Below are 16,043 nucleotides of genomic sequence, written 5' to 3'. Positions count from 1 at the left end.
TGCTGCGTGTCCACATCGTGGTGTATGGTGATTGGTTGTGCCTTAAAACTATGTAAACTGATAACCAGCTAACTTCTTTAAAAGGTCTGGCTTTTGCAATAAAGCAGCTCTCCTTTGCACCTGCCTGGGGACTCTGTGTCACTTTGCTTCATACAGCATTCCATAAGGAATTTGTTTTTGTGGATCTGTAAATAATAGGATCATATCTAGGAATCAATTTTTGCAATTCTTTAAAATTAAACATCAATTAAAGAAAACATCCACAAAGAAAAAAAGAAAAAAACCTGTTTGCAAAATCATAGTTAACATTTTCTTTCTAGATAGTATATCTTTTTGTGTATATCATTTTATGTCTGGGAGGTGAAATTATAATCCTGTTCTTTTATGCATGGTGAAGTATGTTTTACCTGCTAAGCAGAACACAATATACCATGTCTAAGACTTAAAAAAATGTAAACCAAACTTTCTAGACTAAGTCAGTATGTTGAACTAATATTGCCCACAGCCTCCTACTTCAAAAATGGCCCCTTACATTCAGAAACTTTGCAGCATATGTGCTGTTTCAAAAGTGTATTTGAAAAAAAAGTTAAGAATATGGTTTTCCTCTTCATTTAAGTCCTTCAGACACGCCATTATCCTGTGGATGATGCAGTCTACCAATAGGTGAAAGAAGTAAAAGTATGAACAAGAATGTGGCATTTCCATATTCTGAAACAGTATTTTAAAGCTACTTAGTGAAAAAAAAGGTTCTCAAGATGATCAGAAGAGCTAGTAAACTGGAATATATATTTAATACAATTGGGTATATTGGGACAGTTCTACATATTATTCTTAATCCATGTATTAATCAGGCTCTAATTATGACTTTACATTGATATTTTTTGCAATGGAGATATGGAATATCCTCGGCATCTTTTCTACTATCTCATCTGGGCACCCTCTGCCAGTGAAGTTCACAAGGAATATGTCATAGTTCTCTGAATTCATGCATCTTGAGCAGAGCAGGACTACACAACCCTTCCAGTAGCCACTGCACAGAAACTTATAATACCATAGCTTCACCACAGAATAAAATTTTTGTAGTTTTCTTTGTAGTTTTAATATAAGCACAGCTTCGGGTTCCTCAGTGTTACTATGAGCTTTGTCAGTATAGCTTCAATTGTATGCGCTGTAGGATGAGGTTGGAGCAAGATGGAACCACTGAAGTCTGCTTTGACCCTGGAATGAGATTTTTACTTAAATTTCTTATGCAGCTTGTAGCTCTTTAGTCTGGAAAACAAAGAGAAAGAGTTTGACCCAGCAGAAATCTACTTCCATGTGTGTATCTGAATTATACTCAAGGTGCTTCATAACAACAGAATTCAGCTACAGAGAGTGCCATTTACAGAAGACAGACCTTTTGACCTTTTTTTTTCTCATTATGTAAATTGGATTGGGCTGAACTAAAAAGATTTTTTTAAATAAGTGCTTTTTTGATTCATTATGTTAAACATGTATAATTTCTTAACATAATCTTACTAAGACAAATTAATCTACAGCCATATTTCCAAACAGTTGCCTGTGTTCCAGTTTTTCAAAATTAAGCCTGTAATGTTCCCAGCATGATTTTTCAGAGGTGATGAGAGCCTACTACCTCTACTGAGCCTATGGAGCACTGTGGCAAGTCGTGAAAACCACCATGTTTTGAGTTAAGTACACATAAATAAGACTAATTAATATGTCTGAAATTTTTGGCAATGTCTGAGTTCTACAGAGGTTACATCAAATATTGTGAGCATCTGAAATAAATAACCACTATATGGTCCATCACACAGAATTTTAATGCTAAAAAGTGGAAGTGTATTCAACATTTATATTCCTTTCTCCACTTTTTTAACATTCTAATGAAATCTAATGAAATCTAAACTCTAATTAGTCTAAAGAAATCTAGCTTGCTCATGGTCTTGTTTCCCATTTACTGAGTCCTGTGCTGGATTCATCATAATCTGTGTTTAAAGCGTCAGTCTATTGTCATGTAAGTGATTGATGTCACAAATTCACTTAGAACTTCATAACACAATCAAAATTTTTTTTTAAACTGACTAGAGAAGAAGAAAATAATTGTTCAAATAATAAAGCTTAGATAACAAGCTAAAAGGAAAAAGTACATAGGGATATACACAGAGTAAGTGTTTTATTACTGAAGTCCATTGGAGGAAATTTCTCTTTCAAACACAGAGTGTTGTTTTTAGAGTTGTATGTAAAATACATGTACAAGTGCATCATATAACCAGCCTTGAACTATTATATATACAAAAACAAAAGTACACAAAATAGACACAATAGTGAACAAGAAGTAAAGATGATAGGTAGGGTTTTTTAATGTTATTGATTAGGAAATAAATACATTTTAATTAAGAGTTGGTACATATACTCTTTATTCATTACTCTAAAAGTTAATTGAAGTACCATTTAAAGATTTATTCAAATTAATGTTGGTATGTTCACAAAATGACATTTCTCCGAGATCAGATTTTGCATGTCTTTTTAGTCAATTTTACTGTATCCAAGTCTTCAATTACATGTGTTGGCTGAAACTTCTTGCTAGCTAAATTATGTGGTCTGTCAGACTTGTCAGATACAGTATGTCTTCGAGTAAAAATGCGCTTACAAGATGCTCAGTGGCACCAAGTGAGCTACATTCTCATTTCCACCATAGAATGTAACCAGCTGTTACACTTTTACTAATAGAAAACTAGCAACAAAGATAAGAAACAGATAATTGCCACCATTTGAAGACAGCAATTTTGAAAAAAAGAAATTTAAGGAGATGCTGCAGCCTTCTGAATATATTTGTTCAAATACCAGTAAGTGGCAAAGCAATTTGTTTCTTCTTAATAGGACTAAACAGTTTTGTGGATAGGATAAAGTATTTAAAATACATTTTTTCCTCAGTATTTCCCTATTGGCTAGCTTAGATTGTTTGCTACTTACATTGCTTTTTGGACTATCCCAGTCTTAAAATGCCCACCTTTCCTCATGGAGGTTCCAAAAGCGTGTAGAGCCCAGCAGTGCACCTAGGTGTCCTAAATATTGTGTGTTTAAATATTCTCTATCATGATATCTCTATGGTATTTCTACAGAGTAACAATGGCCAAAGTGCTTACATTAAAGATATGTCATACAGGCAGGCCTCATAAAGGGTGCAGGTGGAGATGTAGAATGTAGACCCTTTTTGTTCTGTACCTTTTCTAAAAGACCAGATCTTTCCTAATCTTGGAGCCAGGAACCAGGTGGAATGTGCAATTTGATCTGAATAGATGGAGAACCACCAACTACGTATGACCTGGGAGATCTAAGAAAAAGGACTAGATATCCTCTTGTTTCTGTTCTACCTCCAGGTTAGATTTTTGTACAAGATAGATTTATAAACCACTTCTTGTACTGGTTTTGTGTGGTATTTCAATACTTACCCTGTAATAGCAACAGCTGCACATCTAAGACACCAATCCAAACCTCATTCGAATCAATGGAGAGTCCCACTGAAAAAAAATATTGGCAATGTTTTAAAGCTGGGAGGCCAGAGGTTGCTGATAGCCAACATAATCCATCTTCATAATAACAAGGAGTTTATGCTGCCTAAGCTTATCTTATTAGTACTTAATTGGAAGCCAGGCATAAACTTCTTTCAGTCAGCACTTCATTAAATTTACAAGCATTCCCACACACACTTGTGTGTGGGATGCAGAATAGATGACAGACATTTGACTACTTGGAGGCTGACTTTGGCACAGAGCTATTCATACAGACACACTGTTTCTTTTCAATATTTGAAGAGCAAAAGCAGAAAAACTATTTCATGCTGTACACCAATGCTGCCTAAATTTGTCCCCCTGTACACACTATGAAACAGTTTACTCTTGTAAAAAATGTAGCCATTCAAACTAAGATTTGAATACCTGCTACAGGTTTTGTCCAAGTTTAAACCCAAATGGCCCAGCAATTTATGAGATTTTTTGGAGGAAATTAATTGTCTTGAAAGATATGCCAGCTAGCCCTTTTATCATTTCCATGTCATTTTACAGAGTACTACACTTCATCAGTGACATCACTGGAGTGCCAAGAATGTGCCTTTTGCTGGCTTTTCATCCTTCTGTCAAAAGTCATGCAGACAGGATAGGTTGTAGTATTTCCATCTTGAAGGACCTAAAATTTAGAAATAAGCCATGTTAAAACACAAGTGTCTTAAAGAAAAGTGTTGCCATATGGTAATATTGAGGCAGTATCATAGAAGTAATTAAATCCACGCAAATATCTGCTAAATATGTTTGAAAGCACTTTTAAAGCTACATTTTCTATATATTGACTATAAGGACCAAAACAAGGTTCTGACTGTACACATTTACAGCTTTTTTTTTCCACTTGGTGGAACAAAGAACTGCTCTAAGGTAAGAAGTTATTCATTCAAGCTATGCAAGATTATCAAAAATAATATTAATAACATGGTATGATCTATTAGCATCAGTTTGAGCCATGTTCTTACATAGAAAGGTTGCCTGAGCTTAGACATAAAAGGGGAAAAAACCTTTTGCTTCAAGGTGGCATAGCCACCTATATGAGAGACATCAAGGATGGAGGAAAAATAATTAGCAAACTCACTCTAACTCTCAATTTCTGTTGTCCAAATGCATCCATAAAAGTTTTCAAGAAATATCATGTAAGATCAATTAATTTTCTGGGACACTGGGCTTGTCAGTCATAAAGGACCTGTAAAATTTCTCAGGTAATTTGTAGAGTGACCTTGCTTTATTCTGCCTCTCTAAGAATACTTTGTATGCAGGAATCAGAGAAACAAGATTTCCATGAGGCCAAATGGAAAGTAAACACAGTCTTGATCTCAACAACTCCCAAAACTGCTGCAAGACGCTTGCTACATAGGGAGAGAAAATTTCTCACCCTCTCCCAGGAAAATGCCAAAACTGACTGTAAGACCTGCAATTTTCCTTCCTAATAAGCACTAAAGATACAGGAATAACTTTTTATAAAATTAAACTTTCACCTCTGACCTATTTGTTTTTCACTACTTAATGACAAATTACACAAGCAAAATTATATGCATTTTGCTAATGCTTTTTTCCCCTAAATGGTTTCATAGTGTGCTCAGATTCAATTCCCCAGTTATGCCCTAACATTGCTGGCTATAACTTTTGTTATACTATATTGCTACTGAATAATTTTCTTTTATACATGTAGGAGTTTCCAAAGATTTCCAAAGAAAGTAATTCCTTTTACAAGACTTGGCAGACAAAAAACAAAACAGTATTGGAAGAGAAAGAAAAAAAAGAGAAAAAAAAAGAGAGCGCTGTCTTTTAACTGACTAAACAGAAAGAATATATATTCACTTTTTATATACATCAGAAACTTTTACTACAAATTACTGTAAATTTTTTAATTTGGGGTTTTAAATTATATCAGACAACTGAAACTGGATTGCTGTTGGGTAATTCTTAAAAGATAACATTTTTATTCATTCATGTCTCTGAAAAATAATTGTAGAAAACCCCCACTGTGTTTTCAGCTGAAATTAAAAGTATTTAATATGTTTCAAGTATTAACACAGTAAAAATCCTGATACTGCTGAACTGAATGGCTATATCCCTTATGACTACATTAGGAGCAAGATTTTACTTTATTTCACCCTGGGAAAAAAGGTTTCTCAGTTTTTTGTGTATCATTTTAATCTGAATTATGAATATTTCTTCTGCCTCCTCTGCCTTGAAGTTAATTTAGATGTATTTTCTCATTAACTGTGTTACTAGAAAGACATAATGCAATTCCAATTGCCTGCATTTGGAAGTGACTGTGGATTATAACTGCTTAATCTGAGTACATAAAAAGGTCTTCATTTTAGAAATTTTTAGCTCCTCACTGTGAGAAACCCATGTTCATTAAAAATAAGGTAACTGAGAAGGGGTGACTCATAAAAGCAAGGAAGGATACCGAGTCTAGGCAGATCTGTGTTTACAGTGGTACATGGTACAGTCAGAAATGGAAAACTTGTATTTAAATTGTATTAGGAGAAATCGGATTCATGTCAATGAAAACAAGTAAGGGCATTTCTACAATATGAACAATGCAAAAAATTGACAGTTTTTATATTATCCTGGAAAAATAGTGAAGAGTATGTCCTTTTGCATTGGTGGTAGATGTGACTTTAGTGGATTTTTCCAGTGCTGGTGTCTGTGCTTCATTATCTGAAATCAAAGTAAGGAAAAGGGTTGGAAATAAAAAATTTATGTCTAGTCAAAGGTATTACAAATGCCTTGTCTTAAGAATGGTATTTTCCAAAGTAATTCCTATGTATTTCTATTACTACAGTCTAACTAATGTTTCAAAACCATCTTCATTGGACTGTACAGATTTTTCACATTATAAATATGATTTATTACAGCTTTCTGTTTATCTACATTTTTTAAGTAAATCAAATTCCTTCTTAGATTTGTAAGCAAATTTTCATCCAATGAGCAAAAGTTTTTTAAAGTGATTGGGTTTTCTTACTAATTTATTTCTTATTGTTAAGCAATTAAAAAAATAACAATGATTTGACATTTCAAATAGGAATTGATGAGGTGAGATAAGTGTTTCATTAGGTAGGAGTCAGATACAGTGTAATAGCTAATCTTAAAGATAATGAAAATAATTTATAAATCAAATATTCCCTTCAAAATGTGTGATTATAAAAAACATGTATTTTTAGAATAAAGCCACAATTCAAAAAGCATTCAGAGAGCAGAGATAGCTGAACTACTGTCTGACATTTTCTTGTATTATAAGAGAACAGTAAATTTTCAGTAGTGCCCGAAGTCAGACCCAGAGCAAATCATAATGGCTCTATATGTATTTTTGCATGCTATAAAAAATAGCTTGCCATCCAATTATATTAAACTTCACTCTGTAAGTTTTTACTTATAACATAAGTTATAAGTAAACTGAAAAATAATAAACTGAAAAAAAATTAAAAATTGATGAACAGAATGTGGGGATAAAAGTAAAACGCTAACAGTGTAAGACAGTCAACAATACAACCATCTTGCCCCTCTTAGTAAGGACTGGGAATATTCCTTTTTCTACATTCCATGGCATCTCCACTACTACATAAAATTTGGTTATACATTTATTTTTATGTAATTCTATGGTGAGCAGGGAGTTGGGCTCCATGATCCTTATGTGTCTCTTCCAGCTTGAGATGTCCAGTGATTCTGTGAGTCTATGCCATTGCTGGCAGTGAAGTACAGCTGAGCCTATTTTCCCAAGCAGGGGCCCAAATAGTTTGTATAGCTGTAAATAGCTGCATGAGTTCCTTGAAAATTATCAAAACATTGATTCTTTATTGTACTTATAAAACAGCAATCTGATTAGCACTGTTCCCAAGTACATTGCAAATACTGATTTTTATACATTCATTCTGGAGTAGAGAAGGTTAATTGAGATAAGCAACTAGAGCAAAGACAGATTACAGAACTGCACGAAGGTTGGTTTAAAGGAGCTTCAGGAAAGACTATTTATCCCCTTTTCCAAAAAACTAACATCCTGACAAATCCTTATCTAAGATGCCTTTAAATATGTCTGGCAAGGGACACTTCCTAGCCTTCACAAATTGTCTGGTCCAGCAATTTTCAACACATTCTTAATGTGAGTTGTTCTTATTGAGCAGTTCTAACTTTCCTTGCTTTTGTTGAAGCCTATTGCTTCCCATCTTATCGCCATTGAATAGACACTGATTATCTTTATCTTTGCAGTAACATTTTATGTACATGAGGATTGTTGTCTGTATTATTATTTAGTCTTTTGTTTTTTTCAGGATAATTAACCTTAGTTTTCCCAGTTTTTTGTGTAGATCCTGCATTTGGTGAGTTTTTCATGGCCCTATTCTGGGTTCTCTGCTATTGTTTGGATTTTGCTTTGTATTCTTCTTGAAAATACTGTCCAAAACTGAAAAAAACCAAAGCCATAATGATGCAGAATTTTTTCTACATCTTTTAAATTGTTCCTCTGTTTGTATGTCCCAATATGCTTTTCTTCCAACATCATGATCTTATTAACTCATGATCAACTGATAAGCCAAGTCATAGGTCATACCCATGGAGGCTTGTTGTGAGGCAGTTTATGCTCATCACACAATTGTGCAATTGAACATACTCGTTTGAATAAAGTGCCTTGTGTTTACTGTTGAGTATCATCCTTTCACTTGCATATCCTTTTTCCAATTTAGCCAACACCATTTTCAGTCTTAAACCTCTTTCACTTTACACAGTCTCTTATGGCTTCAGATTGTCTCCAAATTTTATAAGCACATTATTACAATTTGTAATTTTACTGAAAATATTTAACATAGGAAACTAGGTGCAGGCTACTGAAAAATACCATCTGCTCCAGGTTTTGTTTAGATTAAAAAACTCGTAACTCACCATGAGTTTTCATGTACGTGCTTTTGCAATCCCCATCTTAGCAATTTCATCTTGAGCACCCATCCCTGGCCTAGTATGCAATTGTCATGTGAGAAAAAAGATCCTTACAGTAGTCAAGATTATACCATCTATTTATTCTTCCCTTCTTCATAGCCATCAGGGGCTGTAGTAGAGTAAGAGAGATTCATGTGTTCATTATAATCTCCTGTGTGCTTTCACCCATTTCCTCACTAACTTGGTAGTGTTGGCAAGTAGATTGATTCATAATTTTTCAGCATGCCTCCCATTTTTAAAAGAAGCAATCTATTTTTTTTTCTCCCTAGGGTTTCACCCCATTACTCAAGAATAGCTACTATGAATTCTGAGATATCTTCAGATGATTGTTTGAGCAAGGATCTCAACAATCATTAGCTTGAAGTTGTACTAATGGGTTGTATTAACAGGTGAAATACTTGGTGGCTGCCAATTTGGAAGTATCAAGCTCAGTGAATTATTCTCATGCTGTCCTGTACAGATATTGTCTTGACCTCATGTTTATCTTAATGTTGTTAGAGAATACTAATCAAAAAATATGAAACCCATGAATTTTGTGTATTATCTATCATTATTTTCTCTTCTTTTTCTTGAAACAGAGCAACAAGTCTCTTCTCAGCCTTACAGTGCTGATGTTCTTGTTCCTGGTGATGTATTTCACTCATTTTCTACCTCAGATCTCCATATGTGTTTACATACCTGAACTTAATTTCCACCTTTGGTATGTTTTGCTTATGTTTGGTGCCAGTGAAATCCATCATTAAGCTAATTTCTCCCTTCCTACATTTCCCTACTTTCTGTCCTTAGTATTGCTGTTTTACCAGTTTTACTAAAACTTCTACTACTTTGACTTGATGTCCTGATTTCTGCCTTTTTTTTCAGTTTGCTGATTCCATATTACATTGCACCATCTTTTTAAAAAGTAAATCAGCCCTCATGTCATCCATAGTCATTTTACTTTGCACTCTCAACATCCTCCAGCTCCTTGGTGAGAATGAAAGTTAAAATCTCTTTCACTACTGCATACTTTGCTCTCTGCACCAAAACATTATTACTAACACATTCCAAGAACTTGCTGAGCAGTCTGCACACTGTTCTATAACTTCCCCAAAGTCACACGAAATTTCTGCAGAATTTAGCTGAAGTTACCTCTGTTAACCACAGAACATCTTTGTTGTGTGAAAACCGAAATAAAGAAAACAATGCATTCCTTGATCTAATATGTACTACACACACCTACATTGCCAGATCCACCCACCCTTCCCCACAACTTGGAGGGTTACAAGTAGAACCATTCTTCACATGTTTGGAATTATTTTTGCCTTTTCCATACCATCAGCCCTTCAAGATGAAAGGCAAGGGAATGTGAATAAGAGAGCTTTTGTCAAGCCTAGAAGGCACAAAGGTTGATTGGGCTCACTTCCTTTCTGAGACATTTTGGATACAAAAAGGAGAGTACAGTGCAATGTTTAGAAAACAAAACCCTTAGCTCTACATCCATCTCATACTGTTGGTAACAGCAATATGAGACAGAATACAGTGTTCAGTGTACATTCATAGGTCTGATCCACATGTTTTAATGATGGCATAGGAAATTAGACCAGTTGGTTTTCCTTACAGTTGGTTTTCCTTTTCTGGAATGTGTCTTACTTAGTAATTTTTCACAATGAAAATAATGAGATGATAGACCCTACAATTATTTTCTTAACCATACATTTCATTTTATCTCATTTTATTTAGTAAGACAAGACTTTAACCTGGGGTCTGAAAAATTATTAAGTGGGCAAAATTCTCTAGTTAAAATGTACTCTTATTTATAAAGTACTCTTAATGTTCCCTAATTCTTTAGCTGATGATTAAAATGTGTTTTGGGTAATGATATATGCCATTTTATCTAGTTTAGGGTCTTTTTCTCTATAAACATCTGTGAAACAGAAGGGATGAGTTTTCTCTTAAAAATTGTGGGAACACATAAAATATACAATGCACTTCCTGTTATAGCAGGCTATTTATTAGTCTAAATACTTGTGCAATATTTGGCAAATATCAAAACTAGTTTCCCCTAGGGTGTTTACAGTGTTCTAAATCAAAAGCAAAGCCCATGTTCAAGTGGCATTTGTCATACAAACTGAAATGTTTCTCTCATGCTGCATGTCGTACTTTCTACTTGACAGGGTAAGCTCCAAATGCTGAGCACAAAAATTGCAGCAAAGCTTGTAACAAAGTTCTTGAGAGAATTGGACTTGCCATCTAGCAATTCTTTTTATAGGAACCAAAGGAGTCCTTTCCCCTAGTGTAGGGTCTTTTTTCTTCTAAGACTGTATGTTTACTTAACTTTCTGCCTGATGGTGTACTTAATCAGCTATACTGAGGGAAAAATTCTTTTGATTTCATTGCAAATTCAGTTGCTCTTTATCCCATTTTAATGTTCTTTCCCATAACCTTTGAGTGGTAAAATGGTCACAGACAAGAACATCAGAGCTCCCATTTCTCTAGTGAATGCCTCAGAAATGTAGTAAGACATAAATTTAGCAAAAGTTTAGAACAGACACTGCTTCTGCATCAAACTCTGAAAAAATAGCTTGGAAAGATACAGAAATGCACTTTCAGTGAAACAAAAATTACTCCCCACCATTCTCTTTTCAACTCAGGTTCAAAACCTGATGGAACAATAAACATGTTTATTAATTATCATTATTATTACTAAAGGGGTTTTGACAAGTTTGAGAGAAAACTGGGTCAGTTCATAATAGCAGATTTTGAGTGTATTTCACCATTACCTAAGTATTGAAAAGCTGTGCAACACTTAATAAAATGTTGCACAGGAAAAATGTGCTTGGGTCATGTTTCATGTTATAAATAGATAGGCAAACACATACACTGTACCATTTCCAAGGAAAACACCTCCTATTCCAGTAACCTGTCTCTCTCTTCATATCTCAGATTTAGTAATCTTTTTACTGAATTGCAGACTGCCCTTGGACTTTCAGTCATCCTTGAATTTAAATAAAAACTATTGACATCTGTAGTTATATTTCTTTTTTCCTTTACCTAAGTACTTTAATAACCATGAATAGTCCTGACTGAAATTCTGATGAGACACTCTACTGCACTTCAGGAAAACTACCATTTGCCATATGCAGTCAACTGGTCTATGGATATTTTAGGACTGTGGCTTAGGTGAATCAGGGATACTTGAAAAGAGAATGAGTAAAAAAACGTGTGTGTGTGCAGCCTTCTAAAAACAAACCAGCCTTTTGTCCAAACACTTAAGTACCTTTCTAAGAAGTACCTGCTTCTCAAAGGACCATTTGCTTATGATCTAAAGGATTCAATTGGATGAAAAAAAAGAAGATATAACTGGAAAGCATTCCATGTAACACACCATAATTCTCAGCTTGATATTGAGAGGTATAGTCTGTAGAACAGGAATAAACAAGGAAGTCAGCTTTCTTTAGGATCAACTCTAAACATTTTAATTTTTAAATTTAACTAGGATTATTCATTTATGCTTAGAATGCATAAATGTTTTTTGAGGAGAGGCTGATAAGGACCATAATGATAGCAGAAGAAATAAACATTTCAAACTAAGCAAGGATGCTGAAATCAAGGCAATAGGCTTTGGCTAAACTGAGATTTTAATCAGCAGTTACTCATAGGACTGAACTAATATCTGTGATTTCCTTATTTCAGGAGATATCTTCAGCAACCTATAGAAAAATTGAGCATATAACTAACTGCAATAGATGGGAAAGTGAAACAGCTTCATGTAGTTCATTACTGCTGCAGACAGAAACTTTCTGAGATCAGCCCGTGGGAATCGACAGGAGAGAAAAAACACTTAGTCAACAACTGTGGGACAGGTGGAAGTCACTCTGGAGTGGCAGCAGTGTGTCTAAGTCCATTGTTACCCAGAGAGACTCCAATGCTCTTCTAAGAAAAAAGGCCACTTCCAGTCAATTTTTGAAGACATAGTATGTACAACTGAAAAAGAGAGAGAAGATTGGCGTGTAGTCTCTGGAGTGTATCTATAATCTCTTGAGGCTACACATGAACAAAAAGAGAATATTTTCCTTAAGAAGCATTATGACGTGGATTTAAGATGAGCAGGATTATCAGAGGAAAAATAAAATTAACAAGGGCATGAAGCAAGCTAGTGAGTGAAAACATCAGATTCACAAATGTCACATCGACAGATTGAAACAGTGATAACATGGAACCAGGAGGCTCTCAGGCATTTCTTACTACTCAGATTCATTATATGACGTCATACTTATAATCTTTTGAAAGCAACCTGACTTTTTGTACAATCTGACACGGTACTTAACTGTTTCTTCAGATCAAACATAACACATGAAAGTGAGAAGTTTGCAGCATTTTTAACAGGGTGTCCTGGTTTAGGACAAATTAGGGGAAAATTTCTAAAGGAGCCCCTTAAAGGAAACAAACCTCCACAACTCCTCCCCCCTACCACCGGGTTCGGGAGGAATTTCCTCGGAGGAAAAGTGGAAAAAAACTTGTTTATTAAGCAAGAACAAAAAAACCACTCCCCAACACAAGAAAAGCAGCCCGAGATGACAACAAACGTTTTCACCAGTCCAAGAGAGGCCAGACGGCTTGGGCAGTCTGCTGGGGAGGGTGCTGAGCTTCTCTGTAGTGCAGACTCCGGAGGAGTTCCTTGACGTTCCCAAATCAAGGTCCGAAGCAGGTCCAATGTCTTCAGGGAAGGGGAGGAAGGAAGGAAGGAAGGGAAAAACAAAAATAGAAAAATGGCAAAATAAGGCAAGCAAAGACAAAACAAAAAAAGCAAGAGAGCAGAGCAAGCGAAGCAGGCCTAAAGCTAGCAGCAGCAAGCCAGAGCAAGCAGCCGGGGGAGAGGCGCGGCTATAGACAAAACAAACTGAGAGCATGGGAACAGGAATACACGATTGGGATACAAAGCATGAAAATGTCCTGTCACCCCAGGACATTCCACCCCTTATCCCATATCGTGAACATGTTAATGAACACAATGTAAAAACTTTCATCTCACTTGCTCAAATCTTCCACACTTACACATTTCCTTCCATCTTACTTGCTCAGACCTTTGACACTTTCACGTTTCCTTCTGTCTCATGTTTGTATGATCTAATGTACAGACAATGGTGGTAACGTTCAGCAAACAATGATATCATCCCACAATCAGATTTCCCTGAGGTACACAATGGGTTGTCCCATCTTTCTGCATTATCCACCAGGTATAACCTGGTCCTTGAGCAAAGACAATCCCATGAATGGGTTTGCCCGTACTCGAGGCAGGATTAATCCATACTGTCTTCCCCAGCAAACCCCTGACATGGGCCACTGGGTCTTTATCTCCATCCACTATATTAAGGGGCCCAGACTGGGCAGGACCTGCTCGGTTGGTGGAACTTTGAGTGTTAGCTAACCAGGTGGCCTTTGCTAAATGCTGCTCCCAGTTCTTGAAAGACCCCCACCCAATGCTTTCAAAGTGGTTTTTAACAATCCATTGTATCTCTCCACTTCACCTGCAGCTGGTGCATGGTAGGGGATGTGGTACACCCACTCAATGCCATGTTCCCTAGCCCAGGTGTTAATAAGATTATTTTTAAAGCGAGTCTCATTGTCTGACTCAATCCTCTCAGGAGTACCATGCTTCCAAAGGACCTGCTTTTCAAGGCCCAGCATGGTGTTGCAGGCTGTAGCATGAGACACGGGGTAGGTTTCCAACCATCCTGTGGTGGCTTCTACCATGGTTAGTACGTGGCGCTTGCCTTGGCGTGTCTGGGGCAGTGTGATGTAATCAATTTGCTAAGCCTCCCCATACTTGTACTTGGACCACCACCCCCCATACCAGAGGGGCTTCACCCGCTTAGCTTGCTTAATGGCAGCACACGTCTCACAGTCATGGATAACCTGAGAAATGCTGTCCATGGTTAGATCCACCCCTCGGTGTCGTGTCCACTTATAGGCGGCATCTCTACCCTGGTGGCCTGAGGCATCATGGGCCCATCGTGCTAGGAACAGCTCTCCTTTGTGCTCCCAGTCAAGATCTATCTTCAACTCCCCTTTCTTTGCAGCCTGATCTACCTGCTGATTGTTTTGCTGCTCCTCATTTGCCCTGCTTCTGGGGACATGGGCATCTACATGGCGAACCTTCACAGGTAGTTTCTCTAACTGGGTAGCGATGTCTTTCCATTCTTCAGCAGCCCAAATTGGTTTCCCTCTGCGCTGCCAGTTCGCTTCCTTCCATCTCTTCAGCCATCCCCACAGAGCATTGGCTACCATCCAGGAATCAGTATAAAGGTAAAGTTTTGGCCATTTCTCTGCTTCAGCAATGTCCAGGGCCAATTGAACAGCTTTGAGTTCTGCGAGTTGACTCGATCCACCTTCTCCTTGGATAGCTTGTGCAACCTGTCGTGTGGGGCTCCATACGGCTGCTTTCCACTTCCGGTTCAACCCAACAAGGCGACAGGAACCATCGGTAAAAAGAGCGTAACGTATGTCTTCTGCCGGCAGTTGGTTATACGGTGGAGCTTCTTTGGCATGGGTCACTTGCTCTTCTCCCTCTTCACCAGTGAGACTGAAGTTTTCACCCTCAGGCCAATTTGTAATTACCTCCAAAATCCCAGGACGATTTAGTTTCCCAATTTGGGCGCGCTGTGTAATTAGGGCAATCCACTTGCTCCATGTAGCACTGGTGGCATGGTGGGTGGAGGGAGTCTTTCCTCTAAACATCCACCCCAGCACAGGTAGTCGAGGTGCCAGGAAGAGTTATACTTCAGTACCAATCACCTCTGAAGCAGCTTGGACTCCTTCATAAGCAGCCAAGATTTCCTTCTCCGTTGGGGTGTAGTTACTTTCAGACCCTCTGTAGCTCCAACTCCAGAATCCCAGTGGTCGGCCTCGGGTCTCCCCAGGCACCTTCTGCCAAAGGCTCCAGGACAGGCCATGGTTCCCGGCTGCAGAGTAGAACATGCTCTTCACATCTGGTCCCGTCCTGACTGGGCCAAGGGCTACTGCATGGGCAATTTCCTGCTTGATCTCGGCAAAAGCTTGTTGCTGCTCAGGGCCTTAATGGAAATCGTTCTTCTTACGGGTAACCAAGTAAAGAGGGCTCACAATCTGACTATACTCGGGAATATGCACCCTTCAGAAACCTATAGCACCTAGGAAAGCTTGTGTTTCCTTCTTATTGGTTGGTGGAGACATAGCTGTGATTTTGTTGATGACATCAGTAGGAATCTGGCGCCACCCATCTTGCCACTTCACCCCCAGGAACTGGATCTCCCGAGCAGGTCCCTTAACTTTACTTTTCTTAATGGCAAAGCCGGCTTCCAGGAGAATTTGGATGATTTTCTCTCCTTTCTCAAAAACTTCTGCTGCTGTGTTTCCCCACACAATGATGTCATCAATGTACTGTAAATGTTCTGGAGCCTCACCCTTTTCTAGTGCAGTCTGGATCAGTCCATGACAGATGGTGGGACTGTGCTTCCACCCCTGGGGCAGTCGGTTCCAGGTGTACTGCACGCCCCTCCAGGTGAAAGTGAACTGAGGCCTGCA

The 16,043-nt window shown here is 37.5% G+C and overlaps 1 long non-coding RNA gene across 2 annotated transcripts in view; it reads left to right on the top strand.

The window, feature by feature from the left end:
* The window catches only part of LOC137464414 (uncharacterized), a 36,389-nt gene that overhangs the window by 8,848 nt on the left and 11,498 nt on the right, over nt 1–16,043 (top strand). The gene's annotated exons all lie outside the window — the stretch shown is intronic.

Source organism: Anomalospiza imberbis, chromosome Z (assembly GCF_031753505.1).
Source record: "Anomalospiza imberbis isolate Cuckoo-Finch-1a 21T00152 chromosome Z, ASM3175350v1, whole genome shotgun sequence".
NCBI classification, from domain to species: domain Eukaryota; kingdom Metazoa; phylum Chordata; class Aves; order Passeriformes; family Viduidae; genus Anomalospiza; species Anomalospiza imberbis.
Note: the sequence above shows the minus strand (reverse complement) of the source record. Positions and strands in the feature narration are given on the sequence as shown.